Raw genomic sequence first — 7,756 nt, forward strand, 5'->3', positions numbered from 1 at the left:
ATAAACATGAAACTGAATTAAACTAAATTCTGAGAAATAGTCACAATTCTGAGTAATAAAGTAAAAATTGTGAGATATAAACCATAATTCTGACTTTTTTTTTCTTCAGAATTGAGTTTATATCTTGCAATTGTGACTTTTTTTTCCCAATTAAAACTCGCAATTCTGACTTAAAATGAACAATTGCGAGTATACTTTGCAACTCTAAGAACATACCATTCTTTTTTTCTCCTAAAAATTTTACTTTATAACTTGCATTTGCAAATTTATATCTCATAATTCTGAGAAAAAAAAGTCAGAATTGTGACTTTATATTTCGCAATTCTGTCTCAGTTTTACAGAATTTCATGTTCATATCTCGCATTTCTGATTTATAACTCACTCAACTGCAAGTTTACCGTGCAATTCTGAGAAATAAAGTCAGAATTGTGACATATAATCACAATTCTGACTTTATTTCGGACTATTGTGAGAGATACACTATATAGTCATAAAATTGTGAGTTTATATCTTGCACTTGTGACTTTTTTTTCAGAATTTAAAAACTCGCAATTCTGACTTCATAACACATAATTGCGAGTTATCAAGACAGAACCGTGAGATATAAACTTGCAATTCTGAGAACATATCAGTCTTTTTATGTCTTACAATTCTGAGAAATAAAGTCCCAATTCTGAGAAATAAAGTTAGAAGTGCAAGATAATAAGTATGACTTTTCTTTCTCAGAATTATGAGTTTATATCTTGCAACTGTGAGTTTATTTCTGAATTGAACCATAGTTCTGACTTCATAACATACAATTGCGAGTTATTAACTTGCAATTCTGAAAACATATTGGCTGTTTTTTCCCTAAAAATTTGGGTAACACTGTACTATAAGGTGTCATTAGTTAACGTTAGTTAATGTATTAACTAACATGAACAAACAATGAACAATACATGTATTACACTATTTATTAATCTTTGTTAATGTTAATTAATAAAAATGTAGTCGTTCATTGTCCATGTTAGTTCACAGTGCATTAGCTAATGCTAACAAACACAGCTTGTGATTTTAATAACACATTAGTAAATGTTGAAATTAACATTAACTAAGATTAATAAATGCTGTGGAAGTGTTGTTCATTCTTAATTCATGTTAACTAATGTTAACCATTGAACCTAATTGTAAAGTGTTGCCAAAACAAGTCTATATCACAATTCTGAGGGGGAAAAAAATCAGAATTGGGACTTTATATCTCACAATTCTGACTTAATTACTCATAATTACTCAATTACTTTTCTTATAATTGCTTGATAAACTCGCAATTGCGAGTTATAAATTCAAAATTGTTAGACATAAACTCACAATTCTGAGTAATAAAGTCACAATTCAGTGCAAGGTGTAAACTCATAATTATAACTTTTTTCTCAAAATTATGAGTTTATATCTTGCAATTGTGACTTTTCTGAATTGAAACCGCAATTCTGAATTTATAACATACAATTGCAATTCTGAGAACATATCTTTTTTTTTCCACTAACATTTTGACTTTATAACTTGCAATTGCAAGTCTAACACAATTTTGAGAATTGTGAGATATAAAGTCAAAATTCTGACTTAATTTCTCAGAATTGTGATAGACTTGCAATTGCAAGTTATAAAGTCACATTTTTAGGGGAAAAAAAGACTGATATGTTCTCAGAATGGCATTTTCTTGTTTATGTCTCGCGTTTCTGACTTTATAACTTGAAATTGTGAGTTTATATCACTCAATTCTGAGAAAAAAGTCAGAATTGCTGGTTTTTATCATGCAATTGCGAGAATAAAAGTCAGAATTTGGGGACAAAAATGAGCAATTACCATTTTTATTTTTTTATTCAGTGGCAGAAATTGGCTTTCATACCCTTAGGTCATTCAAGATGTAGCTGAGTTTGTTTGTGCTCACCAGTGGATCCTCTTTAGTGAATGGGTGCCATCAGAATGAGAGCCCAAACAGCTGATAAAAACATCACAGTAATCCACGCGACTCAAGTCCATCAAAATCTTGTGAAGCGTAAAGCTGTGTGTTTGTAACGAACAAAAGCATTATTAAGACATTTTAACTTTAAACTCTTGCTTCTGGCTAAAATCTATATCTCCAGTAAGAAAGTCATCTTATCTGAATCAGGAATGAAATATACACAGATTACCATTTACTAGCTAAAACTGTTCTAAATGAATATGTTAATGCATTTGGATGTATGACGTTACAGAGGACAAAACATCTGATTTATTATGGGTTATGAACTTATTATCAATTTTTGGCCAGAAGCGACAGTTTAATATTAGCCTGATGGATTTGTTTCTTACAAACATGCTGCTTTTTGTTTCATGAGTTAATTAATGGGCTAGAGTCGTTTGGATTACTTGTGGATTATTGTGATGTTTTTATCTGCTTTTTATCTCGGCACCAGAGGATCCATTGGAAAAGCTAAATTTCTCCCATGAAGAAGCAAACTGATCTAGATTTCAGCTGGCCTGAAGGTGAATACACTGAAATCTCCAAGGCATTGTTGCTGGGCAGCAATACTGGAAATGGGCAACAGGAAGGGACTAAACAATTCAATAATGAAATATCTGTTTCTCATTCTGCTTCCATTTGCACCAACTTGGACTGATAACAATGCCTAAAATGCCCGTATGTCATTTTCTTCCATAAGGCATGGACATGCAGTTCCATTTTATTTTCAGGGATTATGGGTTCCTTACAGTGGTCTCTAATCATGAACTCAACAAGCACTTGTATTGTGTCAAGGGTTATAGATGTAATGTATACTGTAATGTAATGTCAAGGATGTGTATTTCTGTATGTTATGAAACACACAATGGTCGTAATAATAATATACAGCTGTGATCAAAGCAGCAGGATGTTTTTTTTCTCCAGCACAAGGGCATCTATGTTCTTCTGCCTGCACTTAGTAATTTGGGGTAGCAGATGCTGGGTAATCATTGCATTTAAATTGATTTAACACACCCATGGTCAGTGTTCCCTGTAATTTGTGTTCTTGCCGAGCAAAAAATGCTTTCACTGGGCAGATCCTTTAGACACCTGAGCAGAAACACCCCATGTACCAGCCATTATATAATGCAGAACTTTTTTGAATGGCATTTTGTAGTTCAACCAAGGCATCAGTAAACTATTATATTTGAAAATAGACATATTGTAGAGAATCTATGGAAGTAAATTAAAGGGATAGTTCACCCAAAAAAGAAAATTCTGTCATTAATTAATCATACTCATGTCATTCCAAACCTGTATGACCTTCGTTCATCTTCAAAACACTAATTAAAATATTTTTGATGAAATCCGAGAGCTTTCTTACCCTGCATAGACAGCTATGCAACTACCAAGTTCAAGGCCCAGAAGGGTATTAAGAACATCTTTAAAATGTGACATTAGTGGTTTAACCGTGATGTTATGAAGCTACTAGAATACTTTTTGTGCGCAAAAACCAAAAGTAACGACTTTATTCAACAGTTACTTCTCTTCCATGTCAGTCTTCAACGCACGTTCACAAAAGTACCACAATGCATCCGAAGGCACTGACACATTAAAAAGGCATCACAATCTGTGCCAAAATGGCCTTATACTTTAAAAAATCCTAGATGGCCTTCATACACTCAAAATGTCCAATTCCTGTAATAGCAAAGCACCCCCATAACAAGACTGGTCTCCCTCCATGTTTGACTGTAAGGATGGTCCTTTTTTTTGCACTAGACATACATCACTCCATAAAACATTCTTTTAGAACATACAGGTACTGGTCATATAATTAGAATATCTTCAAAAAGTTGATTTATTTCACTAATTCCATTCAAGAAGTGAAACTTGTATAATGTATACATTCATTCCACACAGACTGATATATTTCAAGTGTTTATTTCTTTTAATTTTGATGATTATAACTGACAACTAATGAAAACCCCAATTCAGTATCTCAGAAAATTAGAATATTGTGAAAAGGTTCAGTACTGAAGACACCTGGTGCCACACTCTAATCAGCTATTTCACTCAAAACACCTGTAAAGGCCTTTAAATGGTCTCTCAGTCTAGTTCTGTAGGCTACACAATCATGGGGAAGACTGCTGATTTGACAGTTGTCCAAAAGACGACCATTGACACCTTGCACAAGGAGGGCAAGACACAAAAGGTCATTGCAAAAGAGGCTGGCTGTTCACAGAGCTCTGTGTCCAAGCACATTCATAGAGAGGGGAAGGGAAGGAAAAGATGTGGTAGAAAAAAGTGTACAAGCAATAGGGGTAACCGCACCCTGGAGAGAACTGTGAAACAAAACCCATTCAAAAATGTGGGGGAGATTCACAAAGAGTGGACTGCAGCTGGAGTCAGTGCTTCAAGAGCCACTACGCACAGACGTATACAAGACATGGGTTTCAGCTGTCACATTCCTTGTGTCAAGCCACTCTTGAACAACAGACAGCGTCAGAAGCGTCTCGCCTGGGCTAAAAACAAAAAGGACTGGACTGCTGCTGAGTGGTCTAAAGTTATGTTCTCTGATGAAAGTAAATTTTGCATTTCCTTTGGAAATCATGGTCCCAGAGTCTGGAGGAAGAGAGGAGAGGCACAGAATCCATGTTGCTTTAGGTCCAGTGTAAAGTTTCCACAGTCAGTGATGGTTTGGGGTGCCATGTCATCTGCTGGTGTTGGTCCCCTGTGTTTTCTGAGGTCCAAGGTCAAAGCAGCTGTATACCAGGACGTTTTAGAGCACTTCATGCTTCCTGCTGCTGATCAACTTTATGGAGATGCAGATTTCATTTTCCAACAGGACTTGGCACCTGCACACAGTGCCAAAGCTACCAGTACCTGATTTAAGGACCATGGTATCCCTGTTCTTAATTGGCCAGCAATCTCGCCTGACCTGTGAAGAGGAAGATGCGATATGCCAGACCCAACAATGCAGAAGAGCTGAAGGCCACTATCAGAGCAACCTGGGCTCTCATAACACCTGAGCAGTGCCACAGACTAATCGACTTCGTGCCACGCCGCATTGCTGCAGTAATTCAGGCAAAAGGAGCCCCAACTAAGTATTGAGTGCTGTACATGCTCATACTTTTCATGTTCATACTTTTCAGTTGGCCAAGATTTCTAAAAATCCTTTCTTTGTATTGGCCTTAAGTAATATTCTAATTTTCTGAGATACTGAATTGGGGTTTTCATTAGTTGTCAGTTATAATCATCAAAATTAAAAGAAATAAACACTTGAAATATATCAGTCTGTGTGGAATGAATATAAACATTATACAAGTTTCACTTCTTGAATGGAATTAGTGAAATAAATCAACTTTTTGAAGATATTCTAATTATATGACCAGCACCTGTACAGTTAGGGTTGACAGTTTACATGCACCTTGCAGAATCTGCAAAATGTTAATTATTTTACCAAAATAAGAGAGATCATACAGGATGCATGTTATTTTTCACATAAAAGATGTTTACATATAGTCCACACAAGAAAATAATAGTTGAATTTATCAAAATGACCCTGTTCGAAAGTTTACACACACTTGATTATTAATACTTTTTCTTTTTTTAGTGATAGTTGTTAATAAGTCCCTTGTTTGTCCTGAACAGTTAAACTGCCCGCTGTTCTTCAGAAAAATCCTTAAGATCCCACAGTTCCTTTGGTTTTTCAGAATTGTTGTGTATTTGAACTCTTACAAGCAATGACTGTTTGATTTTGAGATCCATCTTTTCACACTGAGGACAACTGAGGGACTCATATGCATCTATTACCAAAGGTTCAAATGCTCAAATGCTCACTGATGCTTCAGAAGGAAACGCAATGCATTCAGAGCCAGGGGGTGAAAACTTTTTGAATTTGAAGGGTAAATTTAACTTATTTTGTCTTTTGGGAAACATGTAAGTATCTTCTGTAGCTTCTGAAGGGCAGTACTAAAAAAAATGATATTTTTGTATGATCCTTCTTATTTTGGTAAAATAATTAACAGTTTTGCAGATTCTGCAAAGTGTGTGTAAACATTTGACCTCAACTGTAGGTCTATTCAAATTTATTTTTGCATATTCAAGTCACCCTTTTATGTTCTTGGTCAAATGTGGCATTAATTTTGCAGTTAATCAAGGGGTTTTCCTCAGTTGCTCTGGTCAATTATTTTAATTTTCTTAAAAAAAAATCTTCCTGACACCGATAAACAGTGGTGTATATAAATTATAATGCTCACTCAGTCATTAGTTAGCTGAAATAATGTGTTTTTCCCACACATTTTTAAGTCTATTTTTCTCACAGTTTCTTTTTTTTCTGCCTTAACAGGAACAACATCAAAGCACAGCGTTGGTGTGTTTATGAGAGGTAGAGAAAGTTAGTTCAGAGAAGAGATAGAGCTATTGTGTCTGGATCTCTGTCTGGGTTGTGTGAACTTGGAAAAAGAAAAGTATCTACAAAGTTATAACTGTTCACATTTAGTTTACCTGAGAGTCAGAGAAAGACAAAGTATGATGAAAATAGACAGATGACACTGGTAGAGTAAGCTGAAAGAGTTCAGAACAAACCCTATAGCGGGAATCTGTAGAATCTGTTTTGTGAACTCATTACAGCAATATGTGAATGAAGTGGTAATGTTTAAAAAAAAAAATAATAATAAAAAGTTCAAATGCAGAGATGGATGTTGGAGCCAACACTTTTATCTCTAACACGTCAAATGGTGTCACTCAGGAATCCCGGCACAAAAAGTAATCCATTGGGACTTTCCCTCCAAGCTTTTATTTTCAGTTCCATGTGGTGTAGCATAAAAGTGTGATGCATTGCTGTGCTATCCGACCATGTTGCCTTGTGGTTAAGATATTGGCTTGGTTATCTGTCATTTCTTCTAGGTTCTGACATGATGATAAATGCTGAATGTAGTGCTCTTCTGGGCCTGTAACAAAAAAAAAAATCACAGGTTTGATTCAAGATAGAATTGACCTGTGAAATAAGCCTCTTGAATGAAGCACTTAAAAGGGATAGTTCACCCAAAAATGAAAATTTGATGTTTATTTGCTTACCCCCAGGGCATCCAAGATGTAGGTAACTTTGTTTCCTCAGCAGAACACAAACGAAGGTTTTCAACGAAAACCGGTGCAGTCTGAGCGCGTTCACGTGTAACGATCCGGATGACAAGCTCGTGCTCATGACAGATGGACGTGGCTGTGTATCAAAGGTAAAAAATTATAAAAATACTGTTCAGTTTCTTGCAAAAACCGACCGTTTCGTGTCTTAAGACATCAATGTATCGCCACGAGTCGCAGGGTGTAATTTGGATTTGTCTGTGCATGTTTTTGTTTACTTTTAAAGGTCTGGTGCCCATCCACATCCATTATTTGACTGGCAGACTGCACCGGTTTTCGTTAAAAATCTTCGTTTGTGTTCTGCTGAGGAAACAAAGTCACCTACATCTTGGATGCCTTGGGGGTAAGCAGATAAACATCAAATTTTCATTTTTGGGTGAACTATCCTTTTAAGCTTGGATTACACCAAGTTTGTAGAACTAATTTGTACCAATTTGTATTTCAGTCTGCTTAACCTTGTCTTAGCCTCTGACGGGCTTCCCACGGGCCGTTTACCGACCATCTGATGCATATTACACACAAAACTGACGATAAGGGGCTTAAGGGAGTCTGTGATGACGATTTTTGTATCGGGCCCAAGAATTGCCATCCTGATTACATAAAAACATGGCAAGTAAAATCCCAAGCTAAAATCTGTTTGGCTGGCTTCTATGT

The sequence above is a fragment of the Garra rufa genome, chromosome 6 (genome assembly GCF_049309525.1).
Source record: "Garra rufa chromosome 6, GarRuf1.0, whole genome shotgun sequence".
NCBI lineage: Eukaryota > Metazoa > Chordata > Actinopteri > Cypriniformes > Cyprinidae > Garra > Garra rufa.